The sequence below is a fragment of the Bos mutus genome, chromosome 8 (genome assembly GCF_027580195.1).
Source record: "Bos mutus isolate GX-2022 chromosome 8, NWIPB_WYAK_1.1, whole genome shotgun sequence".
In the NCBI taxonomy this organism is placed as follows: Eukaryota; Metazoa; Chordata; class Mammalia; order Artiodactyla; family Bovidae; genus Bos; species Bos mutus.
In genome coordinates this window covers 89,793,932-89,809,304 of record NC_091624.1, presented here as the reverse complement: position 1 = coordinate 89,809,304, position 15,373 = coordinate 89,793,932, and the positions used below count along the sequence as shown (strand labels likewise).

General features: G+C 37.0%; 1 long non-coding RNA gene across 1 annotated transcript in view; it reads right to left on the bottom strand.

Moving 5' to 3' along the window:
* Positions 1–1,117: 1,117 nt before the first annotated feature.
* LOC138988921 (uncharacterized) overlaps positions 1,118–15,373 on the bottom strand; it is a 59,597-nt gene continuing 45,341 nt past the window's right edge. The window contains exons 3-4 of the long non-coding RNA XR_011465189.1: positions 14,778–14,959; positions 1,118–12,750 (exon numbers count right to left, since the gene is read on the bottom strand). This is a non-coding gene — a long non-coding RNA (uncharacterized lncRNA). The remainder of the gene's footprint in view (positions 12,751–14,777; positions 14,960–15,373) is intronic.

The following is a 15,373-nucleotide window of genomic DNA, read 5'->3' as shown; positions in this document are numbered from 1 at the left end:
CCAGACTGCTGGCTTGCTCCTCACAATCACAAGAACCAATCCAGTTATATATATATACATACATACACTGCTGCTACTGCTGCTAAGTCGCTTCATTCATGTCTGACTCTGCGATCCCATAGACAGCAGCCCACCAGGCTCCCCAGTCCCTGAGATTCTCCAGGCAAAAACACTGGAGTGGGTTGCCATTTCCTTCTCCAATGCATGAAAGTGAAAAGTGAAAGGGAAGTCGCTCAGTCGTGTCTGACTCTTAGCGACCCCATGAACTGCAGCCTACCAGGCTCCTAAGCTTATGGGATTTTCCAGGCAAGAGTACTGGAGTAGGGTGCCATTGCCTTCTCCACATACATACACACATATATGTAAATATTCAATTGAATATATACATTTAAATGTATAAAATTTAAACATATATAATCTTAATGTGAAATATGTGTTGGTCTGCTTCTCTGGAGAACCCTGACTAATACACTATCTTAGAGTGTTTCCAAAGTTTTCATAAATGGAAGTCAAGTGGCTCTTAAATTTAAATAGCTAAAGTAGATGATTTTTTCTAATTTCATATTTTATAAATCTATAAACAGCACCACATTTTCTCTCACTTCCTTATTTAAAACCTACAAATGGCTTTCCAACCCCCAACATCTGTGTTTTCTGCTCCCAGACAGAAGGTTCATCTTACAAGATAACCAGCATCAAGCGTTTACCAAATCACTTCCTTCTCTTGGGCGTGAACAGTCAGTGGAAAAAAGAATGCCCTAGTCTGTGCCCTTGTGAACACAGAACGAAAACATCTGGGAATAGATACTTTTAATCGTTTCAGAAAAGTGTCTGAGCAGATTGTTCTAGCCCATACTAGATATTTCTGCCCAGACAACTGGGGTCTACCCTCCATATCAGATTAGTTTCTATTCTGAGGACTGTTGGCTACCTAGTGAGAAGGTTTTAACCACTGGCGCTCATTTCTTCAAACTCCCTTTCTATAACTCGAGCTGTTTTCACAGTACAACGTTTCCCTAGATGTGATGCAATACTTACTGTCCTGTTTTCCTAGGGTATACTTTGATGTACCTGGTCACTTTGATGCAATTTGAAAAACACTCTGGTGCCTATAAATGAATACAGAAGACACATTGGTCTCATTTGTTGTTGCTCAGTGGTTTCTGATTCTTTTGCGACCCCATGCACTGCAGCCCACCAGAGTCCTCTGTCCATGGGATTTCCCAGGCAAGAATACTGGAGTGGGTTACCATTTCCTTCTCCAGGGGATTTTCCCAACCCAGGGATTGAACCCACAACTCCTACATGGGCAGGCAGATTCTTTACCACTGAGCCACTCGGGATGCCCCTTGGTCCCATTAGCAATACATTTAAAAATTATCTTTAAATAAATAAATAAGTAAAAATAAAAATTATCTCTTTGGTTACTGCTGTAGAGGGTACATCTACTTTGGCTCTATTGTTATTTTCTTCAGTGTGAGTGGAAAACGTTTCCTGACACAGTTCCTACAATCTGAGAATAATGTTCCCATTTGGTATCTGAGGTTCCTGTGTGCTACTTAAGCTGTCCTATTCCTGAGTAATCTGGCCATGTGATTTGCCCCTGTGTCTGAGTTATTCAGCATCCAAGTCCTAAACCTAGTAATCCTCTGTTGTCAACATGTTGGAAAGAACTTGGGTTATTCCATTCCCACCCCTCACTAAGCATTGTACACTGTTTACCTTTTGAGACAGTAATAAAATGTCCCATAACGGAAGCAGAAATCTGTAGAAATCTCCCAACAAAAGATTAGTCATAAAATGAGTGTGTAGAAAGTTGGGCTGCACGGAAGTCCAACAGGGTGTTTCACTTCAGGGTTCCAACGCATAGGCATGACGGTGCCCACCACCGCCACTACCATCACAACAGCAAGGAAAAGACAAGAAAAGGGGGGTAAACCTCACACAATTCTAATCAATTATAATCACAGGAGGAAACCTTGACCTGATTATGTAAAATCTGGATTGTGTGCCTGTATTAAATCAACAGAAGGAAGAAGGTCTATATAAGACCTAGTAAAAGAGAAGTAAAAAGTAAGAAGTGGTCAGTGTATCTCACGCATCATCCACAGGGGAAATGCCTTAAACTTTGGGCTTGGAAATTTCATTCCTTTAGGCAGAAAATAAAGATAAAAATTTACACCACATGGTTCTTAGTCTGGGGCAGAAAACATTCTAAGCACTCTAACTCATTTGATATGCATCAGTCAGTCAGTCAGTTCAGTCACTCAGTCATGTCCAACTCTTTGCAACCCCATGAATCGCAGCACACCAGGCCTCCCTGTCCATCACCAACTCCCAGAGTTCACTCAGACTCACATCCATCAAGTCAGTGATGCCATCCAGCCATCTCATCCTCTGTCATCCCCTTCTCTTCCTGCCCCCAATCCCTCCCAGCATCAGAGTCAATGTATAGCAGGCTATAAATAGGAAGTATTATTATCCATATTTTCATATAAGAAAACTGAGGGACAAAACTTGCATTTATATCACTTGCCCAAAGCCAAGAGTGGAGCTGAACTTGAATCTAGAGAGCCTGACCCCAGGATCTGCTCTCTAATATTAGAATATAGTAAAAGGGGAAAGACCGCTTCACTTTCTCTTTGAGAAGAGAGAAGAGTAAACTAGCATTGTTGCGCACCTGCTTATTGCTGAGGACTGTGCCAAGAGTTTTACGTACATTGTGCTGGAAACAATCCTATGAGTCAAACCATCTAATCCCCATTTTACAGAAGTAGAAACTAGGCCTCAGGGAGGTCCCCGTAGAAACAAGTACTTTCTAGGGGATCACCGGGAACTTGTCAAAATCAAAGCTAGTGTGTCTGCTCCCTTTCACTCATCTGGAAACTAAGCAACAAACAAATTTTGTATGTTAAACAGGCCTTGACGAGAAACCCAATCTTGAGACTGCGGTCCATTTGTTCATCTGATACGGACCACTGGACCAGTTGATAAAACGGACACACATACACACCACACACACACACACACACACACACACACACACCATGTGCAAGAAACAAAAACAGGAAATTCAGTTTGGCCGTCTTCTGAACTAATCAAATTGAGCTGAGCATGACTCAACTTTAATAGACCTCTTTCTACTGATTATGTGAGTCAACAGAGAGTGTTATGTTTAAGGAAAAAGGAGTCTACAGAACTTAACACATTTAGAATCCCTACAATTGTTTGGTTAGCTCCATAAAGACTCATTTAGATATAGGAAGGAAGATCCAAAGTTACAATAGAAGTCAAAGCCAGAACTAAGATCACCACCCGTAATTTTCTTCAAGTATGACTTTCCCAGAGACCTTTCCTTTAAATAAACTCACATTTTCTTTTTTTAAGTCTGACTATATAAATATATATAAACTTTTTATTTTGTATTGGAGTCTAGCCTATTAGCAATGTTGTGATAGTTTCGGGTGAACAGCAAAGGGACTTAGCCATTCATAAACATGTATCCATTCTCCTTCAAACTCCCCTAACCATGATAAAAGTAATGTATTTCATAGGAAGTTCTATGGAAAATAAATAAAGAAATTTTAAGATTCTAAAACTCACTATCCTATAATAATCAGGTCAATATCTGAGACTGAAATAGGACTTTGCAATGTATGTATTATAGATATTTGGATCATGCTACATGTATATTTCTATGTCCTTTTTCATTTAATACTTCATCTGAAATATTTTTCTATATTATTAAACATTCTTTTATGTTTAAAGATTGCACAGTATTTATAGCACAAATATATCACAGGATATCTTCTACTGCTGGACATTCATGTTGTTTCTAGACTGCACCATTATAAACCAATGAATAGAAGTAACAAGAGCATAAACACATTACTCTGAAAATTGATAAATAAGAGAAAGAATCAAGGACATGTATCTTACCTGTCCTGCATGAATTATTTTAGAGTAACCAAATTGTTGAAAAAGAGAGGTTTATCTTTGTAGAAAATTTCTAGTTAATTAATGCAAAAGAATTGGCAGAATTAGAAGAATATCATTTTGTATTCTAAAGAACATTTGGGTACATATATCTTTAGAAAACAAAATAGTTACTAAAGGGGAGAGGCAAATTAGTGGTATGGAATTAAGATACAAACTACCATATATAAAATAGATAAACAACAAGGATCTATTGTATTTAGGGAATTATAGTCATTATCTTGTAATAACTTTTTCTAACCTTTTTATTTTGTAATAACTTTTAATGGCATATATTCTTTAAAATACTGAATCATTATGTTGAATACTTGAAACTAATATTGTAAAAAAACTATACTTTGATAAAAAAAATCTAATGAAATAATGAATGTAGGCAATGATCATTAATGAAAGTTATAACTAACAATAATGTAAAAAGTCAATAAGGAAACTGATAAAAATAAAGGGGGGGCTCACCAGAACCTATAAATCTTCAGTAAAAGTGGGGCAACCAGAAATTTTATGCATGATACAGCAGGAAGTACAAAACACCACACATACAGTACTCTTGCCAAAAAATAAAAATAAAAATGAGCCTGTCTCTAATAAGCCTCACCCTAAGTACAACTTTACAGGAAATAAGTGGGCTAGAAAAAAACTGAATGAAACCATGAAGCAAACAACAGCTAAATCTAGAATGAGGAACATTCTACAGGACAGATAACCTAATTTATTTATCCAAATAAATAAAGAGGAAAGAGGAAGGGGGCAACTGTTATACATTAGAAGAAACTTATGAGACATAATGTCAACCAACATATGCATTGTGCAGACCTCTTTTGGATTCAAATGTGAAGAAAATAGGAGAAAAACATTCTTGGGACAATGAAGAAATTTTAGCATAAAACCTGTTCAATTCTCTAGACTTAATAACAACCTTTGAATAATTTTTAAAGATTTTATCATGTTCAGGTATTTACAAAGAAAATAAGATTTCTTGGATTTGCTTTAAAATACTCCTGGAGAAAGAGAAAGAGAGGAAACCAGGGACAGAAATAGAGCAGAAATAGATGAAACAAGACCTGGAAAATCTCACCAACTGTTAAAGCTGGATAAGGGGTACATAGAGATTTGTCATAATAGTTTCTCTATGTTGGTATAAAATTTTCCATAATAAAAAAATCCTAAAATATTGATATAAAACTCTTTTTGTGTGTGTAGCTTTGAAATTTTTACTGAAACCACAGAATATATTCCTAGGAAGAGAACTATGGGGTCAAAGGCATAAGCTTTTTGAGGTTCTCAGAAAAAAATTTTAAGTGCTCTCCAGAAAGTCTGTACCAGTTTATTAACTGCACTAAGATGTATGTGTCCATCTCACCAGACCATCACCAAATTGAATATATATTTTAAAACATTCATTCTATTTTGATAGATAAGGGTATATTGTTTCAGTTAATTTTTTTTCAAGAAATGGGTTGAAATCTTTTAATTGTAATTAGTCATGTATTTCTTCTTCACCGAATTGTCTGGTATATTCTTTGTCCATTTTTTATTTAAGCCTTAGTGATTTTTGTTCTTTGATTGTAAGGTGTTTTTAAATAACAGCTCTTCTTAATCTGATGCCAAATATTTCTCCTTTATTTATGTTTTAAATATTCAGAAATAAATTTTTTATGTAATCAAATCTATAGACTTTGGTCTATGCTTTTTTTCATTTTGTTCAAGCTTAAAAATTTTTGTCCTCCCTAAGATGAGGTAGATTCACTTTCTCATAGTTTTATTTTAATGACTTTACCTTTTTAAATTTTTTATTTATCTAGATTTCACCTTGGTGCATGGTGAAATGCACTTTGTGAAATGCACATGGTGAAATACAGGCTTACTTTATTGTTTACCAAATAATAAGCTAGTCATTTTTTTTCTTTTTCATTAAAATTTTTTTCTTTTATTATACCATCTGACACATAATAAGTCTCTTCATAGAGTACTCTCATATGTTCCTGGTTCTCTTGATAACATGGCTTCCTTTTTACTGTTGAATTTTGTGCCTATACCATATTATTATGGCTTTGTACCTGGTGAATAGACTTGTTAAACTAACTAGATAAGAAATGAGAGAAACAAGAAGAGGGCACATAGAATATATATATATATTATATATATAATGTATACAGTAGATTTTTATCAGATAGAGTGTATCATCTATATCATCCAGCATTTTGTTAGCATCTACACAAAGTCTGTATACTATAGAAAAGAGAGCAAAGACTCTGGAGTGAGTATACAAAGATCCACAGTCTGGTTTTGTTTATTTACTGGTTGTGTGTTCTTGGATGAAGCACTTAACTTCTCCGATTCTGTCTCCTCCATTGCAAAATGAACATAAAAACATCTATACCATATGAGACATCCTTATAAAATATAAAACACCGTGTATTTTTAAATTAAATGTTGACAATGCCCAGGATACTTAAAAAAAAAAAAGTAACAATGATTTCATTGGGAAGATGCTGAAGATACTTGACATGTCTTTTTCAGTAATTTCTGCAGTAAAGATGTCCACTTTTAATACAAATGTGTATTATTCAATCTGCCAGTTATGCTGAAATGGGTTTAAAAAAAAACACACAAAAAAAAACTTTCTTTGGCTTTTGGAAATTCTGCATCATTAACGGAATTAAACATTTTCAATTAATTTCAATCTGGTACGATCAATTTGACTGACATATGGGATAGACAAAAATCTAGCTTCATTACTTTGTGCCTCTTGGCAACTGCTTACAGACTTGGCTTCACCTGCACACTGAGGCATTCTAAGTAGAAGAGGAAAAACTCCCCACCACAGTCGTAAACAAATAGGTCAGATACTGTGCTTAAAATGATCTTTGAAAATACTTTCAACAAGCAAGCTCTGCATAAACTCTCTTTGGTATCGGAAGCTGTGGTCTGTGCCTTTAAAAAGATGGAGAGACCACAGCCCTTGCCTTAGTGCAGCAAGGAGGGATGAAACACAGCTGGGACTTGGGGAAGCTGCCAGGTTTCCAGCAGTACTTTGGAGTGCTTGCCCTCCCTCCTTCTGCGTTAACAACTTTGCGGCTACCTACAGCTGACAGCCCTGCTCTCATAACCTTCAACCCCCAATTTTACCCACGCTGGCTGTCTTCTCTCACCCAGCCAGGCGCTGGTTCCTAGCTGGCTTTCCAAACTTCTGTCCTCGCTTGGTGTGCCTGGCTTCCTCCCTTATGTCAACAAGTTCTAGCAGGTAGAACATGAGTAGGAGCAAGCTTTCAAAATATACTTGGTGAGTAGAACTGAACTTCAAATGAATAGCATAAAAAGTGCTACTAGAAAGGTGAAAAATGCCAGACTTAATGTGAATAATACAGTCTCATACAGCTACCACCAGTAAATTTTATGAGCACTGAATTCTAGTGGAACATAGATTTCTTGACTATTCATATTTACATATCTTTCAAAGCGGAGAGAAGAGATTTAAGTGAAAAGCATATGTACTGTACTAAAGCAGTACAATTAAATTCTCAGCCCAGCTTGGCTTTTTTTCCATGCAAAAAAATAGAGGAAAACAACAGAATGGGAAAGACTAGGGATCTCTTCAAGAAAATTAGAGATACCTAGGGAACATTTCATGCAAACATGGGCTCGATAAAGGACAGAAATGGTAGGGACCTAACAGAAGCAGAAGATATTAAGAAGAGGTGGTAAGAATACACAGAAGAACTGTACAAAAAAGATCTTCACAACCCAGATAATCACAATGGTGTGATCACTGACCTCGAGCCAGACATCCTGGAATGTGAAGTCAAGTGGGCCTTAGAAAGCATCACTACGAACAAAGCTAGTGGAGGTGATGGAATTCCAGTTGAGCTATTTCAAATCCTGAAAGACGATGCTGTGAAAGTGCCACCCTCAATATGCCAGCAAATTTGGAAAACTCAGCAGTGGCCACAGGACTGGAAAAGGTCAGTTTACATTCCAATCCCAAAGAAAGGCAATGCCAAAGAATGCTCAAACTACTGCACAATTGCACTCATCTCACACACTAGTAAAGTAATACTCAGAATTCTCCAAGCCAGACTTCAGCAATATGTGAATCGTGAATTTCCAGTTGTTCAAGCTGGTTTTAGAAAAGGCAGAGGAACCAGAGACCAAATTGCCGACATCTGCTGGATCATCAAAAGAGCAAAAGAGTTCCAGAAAAACATTTATTTCTGCTTTATTGACTATGACAAAGTCTTTGACTGTGTGGATCACAATAAACTGTGGAAAATTCTGAAAGAGATGGGAATACCAGACCACCTGACCTGCCTCTTGAGAAACATGTATGCAGGTCAGGAAGCAACAGTTAGAACTGGACATGGAACAACAGACTGGTTCCAAATAGGAAAAGGAATACGTCAAGACTGTATATTGTCACTCTGCTTATTTAACTTATATGCAGAGTACATCATGAGAAATGCTGGGCTGGAAGAAGCACAAGCTGGAATCAAGATTGCCAGGAGAAATATCAATAACCTCAGATATGCAGATGACACCACCCTTATGGCAGAAAGTGAAGAGGAACTAAAAAGCTTCTTGATGAAAGTGAAAGAGGAGAGTGAAAAGTTGGCTTAAAACTCAACATTCAGAAAACGAAGATCATGGCATCTGGTACCATCACTTCATGGAAAATAGATGGGGAAACAGTGGAAACAGTGTCAGACTTTATTTTTGGGGGGCTCCAAAATCACTGCCGATGGTGACTGCAGCCATGAAATTAAAAGACACTTACTCCTTGGAAGGAAAGTTATGACCAACTTAGATAGCATATTGAAAAGCAGAGACATTACTTTGCCAACAAAGGTCCGTCTAGTCAAGGCTATGTATGGATGTGAGAGTTGGACTGGGAAGAAAGCTGAGCACCAAAGAATTGATGCTTTTGAACTGTGGTGTTGGAGAAGACTCTTGAGAGTCCCTTGGACTGCAAGGAGATCCAACCAGTCCATTCTGAAGGAGATCAGCCCTGGGATTTCTTTGGAAGGAATGATGCTAAAGCTGAAACTCCAGTACTTTGGCCACCTCATGTGAAGAGTTGACTCATTGGAAAAGACTCTGATGCTGGAAGGGATTGGGGGCAGGAGGAGAAGTGGACGACAGAGGATGAGATGGCTGGATGGCATCACTGACTCGATGGACGTGAGTCTGAGTGAACTCCAGGAGTTGGTGATGGACAGGGAGGCCTGGCATGCTGCGATTCATGGGGTCACAAAGAGTCAGACACGACTGAGCGACTGAACTGAACTGAACTGAATGAAATCTCCCGAGATATTTATTAGTTTCAATATGAGCACAATTAAAAGGAGAGAAGATTGGTGTCAAGTTTATATAGCTTTAGGTGTGAACTATCATGGAAATCTATATACCATCCCATACTTAAATTTAATTCATTCAATGTATACCTTGTTGATCTAACTATAGTAGATTTATACTTATATGCATAAGATTTAGTTGAATATAAACAAAATAGTCATGTATAGTCTACTCTACAATCACCAAGCATAGACCAGAACCCCAAACTGACTATAATTCAAATAAATAAATCCTTTATTCTTATGCTTTAAGTCTTGAAATTAAAAGTCCTTTATATTTTCATCTAATTTCTCAAACTCCTATTAAATGCCTCCCGTGTGATAAGCATAGCTAAGCATTTAGCCATACATTTCCTCTTTTAAATCAGATAATAACCCTGGGAAATTGGTATTATCACGATTTAACATTTTTTATTTATTTATTTTTGGTTGCTCTGGGTCTTCATTGCTGTGCCAGCTTTTCTCTAGTTGTGGTGAGCAGGGGCCACTCTCCAGTTTGGTGAGCAGACTTCTCATTGTCCTGGCTTCTCTTGTTGCAGAACACTGGCTGTGGGACGCGCTGGCTTCTCTCTAGTTGTGGCACATGGGCTCAGTAGTTGTAGCTCCCAAGTTCTAGAGCACAGACTCAATAGTGTGGTACATGGCCTTAGTTTCTCTGAGGCGTGTGGGATCTTCTCAGAACAGGGATCAAACCCGTGTCTCCTGCACTGGCAGATGGATTCTTCACCACTGAACCACCAGGGAATCCCTGTATTATCACTTTAAATTCACCAAAGAACACAAAGCTGAGAGAGCTCAGGCAGCTATAAAGAACAGAACTGGAGTTATAGCTTAGGTCTTCTGATTCTCAGATTTTCCATAGTTTATTGTTCCTTTCCTAAACTTCTTACTAAGCTCAATTGGTAACTATGGTTGAAAAGTATCATTACCACTAAAAAATAACAACAAACGTTCAAAGAGAAAGTGTCATTATAGAATACACTGAAATATAAGATATTATGTCACCTCATATTTAAAAATAGATCATGGATTTTCAAAAAGATTCCAAGTCCAACCACTCTCATCATGTGAAAGCAGAGTAAAGAAAAAGCCCAGCAAAGGCAAAGCTCTAAACAGACACAACAAAATTTGACTCTGCCATCATTCACTATCTCTGTTTCTCTGGGTAAGTCACTTCATATCTCAGGACCTCAATTTCCTCATCTATCAAATGGAAAAAGTTATTTCTCCCACAGAGTCTTGACTCAAGGATTAAATTAAATAGTATATAAATGACCCTGGTATATGCCCAGAAAACCGTAGTTAATACGGTAAACATTACATTTTCTAGGGGCAAGTTAGCTGATTTACAGAATAAAGATAGATCAAATGAAAAACACATTCATATGCATAATATGTGTTTGTGTGTCTGTGTAAATTAGAAGGCACATGATATTTGTAACATGTGATGGTAATTGCTGCCCCTGGCACCAGTTGATCAGTACATTGACCTACAACCGCAGCCTCACCAATTGCCACTTTATCTGTTCAGCCTCCATTTGAGCTCTTTCCCTTCCTTCGGTCTTGCTGTTTCCCCCACCCACCCCACTGCACCCCCACTCTTCCAATCCTGGTTAAGATTACTTCTCTGTTTCATAATAGCAGCTACCTAACCTGCCCAGTTATACAGGTCAGCCATGGAAGTGATTAAGGTCCAAGTCCCCTCTGTACCAAACAATAGTTAATTTGCACCTGTAAGATACAGAGCTAGTATGATTACATTCACTGATTATTTGGGATTGTTTGTTACCTTCCAACACCTTACCCTATTCCAAGCTTCCATACACAAACACACTTTCCTCTCAGTTAATTCATATTTGACTCATATATTTCTACACCAGGCCTTCCAAGTGGCTTTTTGACTTAGGTCTCTAGACCCTAATAGCAGGGAAAGAATTTCTTCTTAAAGGTGTATCCTATTTTGATAACTCTGAAAATTTCCTTTCTCATACTAAGCCAAACTCTCCTTTGGATAAGATTAATCTGAGCTTTTCTTCCCTTTAATGATCCTTTAAAAAAAAAAACACTTCTCACCTAATCCTTTTTCCATGAAATCAGCCCTTCAGATAAGATTCTGTATAAATCAGATTGTCCCACAAAGGCATCATGCTAAATGAAAAATGTCAGTCTCAAAAGGTCACATACAGTATAATCCCATTTATATGATATTTTGAGAAAGGGCAAAACCACAGGGACATAAGACACATCAGTTGTAGCCAGGGGTTAGGATCTGGAGGAGATAGGGGAGTGTCACTAGCATCTGACTAGAAAGAGGCAGCATAAGTGAATTCTTTGGGTATTGAAATTATTCTGCTTCCTGTTGTGTTGGTGATTATAACATGCATGTATTAAAATTCATAGGACTATACACCAGAAAAAGGTGAATATGACTATATGTAAATTTTGAAGAATTACATATATTGATCTCATGTGTCAAATGCTTATCATGATTCTTTCATTTTAATCTTCATAATAACCCCGCAAGATAGATCATTTTATTATCATCCCTGTTTTAATAACACAAATAAAACAGCAGCACAGAGAGGTTAACTAACTTGCCAAGGCCACGGAATTTGATAGAGGCAGAGCTTTGATTTTAACCCTAGCAGTCTGAGTCTAGAACTGAATATTTTTACCACTGTCCTACGCTGGCTCTGCAAAGAGAGAAAGTGGCTTCATTTTTCCTCTATCAATGAAAAACACATGACCTCCTTGGCAAGGAAAATATCAGCTAGAACTATTGAGTGAGCCAAAAAGTTTGTTCGGGTTTTTCTGTATGATGCAATGTAAAGCAAACTTTTTGGCTTGCCATATGTAAACGGATCAGCTTGCATGCAGCAGAGCATGTGCCACCAAGACCAGCGTGTTTCTGGGCCACAAAATGTCATAATTGTTGTTTTAATAACTTATATTTAAACTTTTCAATTTCCAATTATCTTTGAAATAAAATGCCTTTTTGTTAACATACTAAAAACTTCCAAAATCAACTCTCTAATGCCTATGGACACTGGTTTGAAAATCTTTGAGTCCCTTAAAAAATTCTGATTCTGATGCAAAGAAAATAGAATGTACCAATAGGAAGCTCAAATAAATTGTTTAAAAATTTAAAAATCTTACTCCACTCCTTCTCCCTCCCCACTTCCCCAAAACTAAATCCTTCCGGATATTTTTTGGAACTAAAACCTCTTAGTAATGAGACAAACGGATAAATACACCCACGCCTGGTGCCTTGTGGTCATTCTTACACATTCATTTAGGTCTTTCAGTGACTGCAGGCTACAACTTCATTCTATGCACTTTGCAGAAATAAAGCTATCCACTGAAGAAGTGAAGCATGGCAAGCCTCATAATTCAGAAGCAGCAGCAGCTGGAAAGAGAAAACAAAGGGAAAAAATTATGATGGCTTTTAGAAACTAAGAGTCACAGAGAATGCCTAAATTTGGTGAGCACAAACTTGAAATAATAAAGGTTGCTCAGTTATTGATTACAGAAAATCTGCTTCTGGATTTTTAATGTTTGGGACTTGTTTATGATGGATTTAATCACTTTAAAACTGTGCCCAAGACAGGTTATATGCACAGCCACGTACACACTGTCTATCTCCACATGAAAAGGGTCTGAGTTCTATGTGACTTTTCTGCCTTAGATCCACTTTCTCTGAAATATTCAAGAGTTTAATGTATCTATTCTCAGCTCACTACCATCATTTCCCAAACATCTTTAGCCCAAACCCCTTAATATACAGAGGCAGTTCTTCTAATAAATTCTACTAAACCTTATGTAACCTACAATTAAACTTCATCCAGAGTAACATCAAAAAAGGAACCAAAGAGAGATCAGGGCAATATAGGACACATTATTTGAATTCTCTGGTCATCTTCCATAAAATTGCTTTAGCTATATTTATCTTTCAGGGTTAGCATTAGAATCAAATAAAATGATACTGACCTAACAAAGGCCTTGCCATATAACTAGGCTTCCTATAAGTAGTGGTTATAATTATGATCAAGGAAAGAAATCCCGCAGATGGAACATTGTTCATCTATGGCCATTTGCAACTTTATTTCACAATATTTCCTTAGGCAAATTTCTCTACTCCTTGCCTCAATATCAGGTTTGATCTTGCTGTAAACTCATGGGGTTTGCAGTGTTAATTATCAGTTACCAGCATACCTCCTATGAAATACAATGGTTTTGGTTTATGAAATTAGGCTTGCTAGAGAAGTGTTGAAGAGATGTGAAATGACTTTGCAACTTGATGCAGCTAACCCGGGAGATTGCACAATCTTAATTCACAGGCGCAAGCACACACACCCACGCACCCAGGAAGTGCGGGGGGTCTTGTGGAAATCAGTAGCTTATCTATTATGTGCACTCCGGAGCTGTAAACAAGACCATGTGAAGACTCAGCTAGAATGTTTCCTCTGAGTCAGTATTAAACAAACTTCCGAAATGTTAGAGAAGGAAATAAAGCCAGTGTACCCTGAAGACACCCAGGACAGAGAGCTGGGGATGTAGAAATTGTGTTCAACACTGTTAGAGACTGACATAATAAAGTAAGTTCTGTAATAAAAAGCAAATGCTGCTTAATAATCAATAGCTAGTGTGAAATAGAACAGGCTGTAATCCATCAGAATTTACATGACTTATATGTGGACTGGCAAAAAAAATTTTTTAAACCTTTGATGTTTTATTCCATGAGAGTGATAGCACGATTTTCTATTTAGTAATAATAACATTATGTAATAGTCTCAGTATAATTTGGTTCAGAATAAATCAGAGGGAAAGAGCTCATCAATGGTGAGAAAATAAAACCCCAGAAAAGCAAAGATTTTTCACAGACAGCATAGTGTGATACAATGGAAAAGACACAGGCTTTGAAATCAGAAGTGTTCTGACTCTACATTTGCAAGTTTTGTGATCTTGGGCAAGTTACATCTCCTTATTGAGATTCCATCTTCTTATCTATAAGATCATGACATTCATGAAGTTCTTATTATGATCAGATTAGATATTAACTGAGTAAGCAGTCTGACAAATATGAAGAGCTCTACAAATATGAGAAAATGTTTCACTGCTTTAAACTGTAAGTGTCCACAGGTCAACAAAACAGAGTCGGAAAGAAATCAAGTTTAGAATACCCTGGAATTGTTTTTGCTTGACGTAGATAATGAGTTCTACAACTTACATTCCTTTTGACCTGCAGAACATTTTGGTTTTTAGGAAGGAAAAGAGGAATGTCACCTGTAACTGGAAATCTGCAGTTATAGCTGAATATAGAGAACATAAGTAAGAATATAGCTCTTATTTACATATAACTATATTTGAATCTTAGAAGATTGAATATAGAAATGACAAAATAAGAGGAAATAGTTAAAGCACTTTAATCCTTACCAATGTCCGCAAAGTAGGATGTTTCATTAAGTGCTGTCTGGGTGCTCAGACAGTAAAGGACATTACATTTCCGGCAACCCAAGGATTGACCTCACACTTGGACTTCTGAAGGTAAACTTCCGGAGAGGAAATTAAATACAGAGAACCTCTTCCAGTTTGGAATACTGGTTCTGCCAAAATCACTAAGAGAAACATGTAGACTAAGTTATATTTTTAAATTTTACACTAAAAATATTTAAGCCAACAGAAAGGTTGATGTTTTTTCGAAAAGTTATTTAAAATAGAGAGTGAACTCAAAATCAAAATATCCAAAATGTTTTTTTCTCCTTACCTATTCCCTATAAAAATAGGCTCTAAAGTAAGATGAGTTCTTCCTTCCCTCCCTACAATATTATTTCTTAAGCCCTAAACTCCAGGCCTTAAAAATTAAAATATTCAACTGACAGGAAAAGAAAGAACTATAGCTATCGTAATTTACATATATGATATATGTAAATCAAATAAAACATGAAATTTATTCACCCTATTTTTATTTTCCAAGCTACCCAAGATAATTCAAGCTCACGTTGTTCTCTAAGGTGTGTGTACCTTCTGGG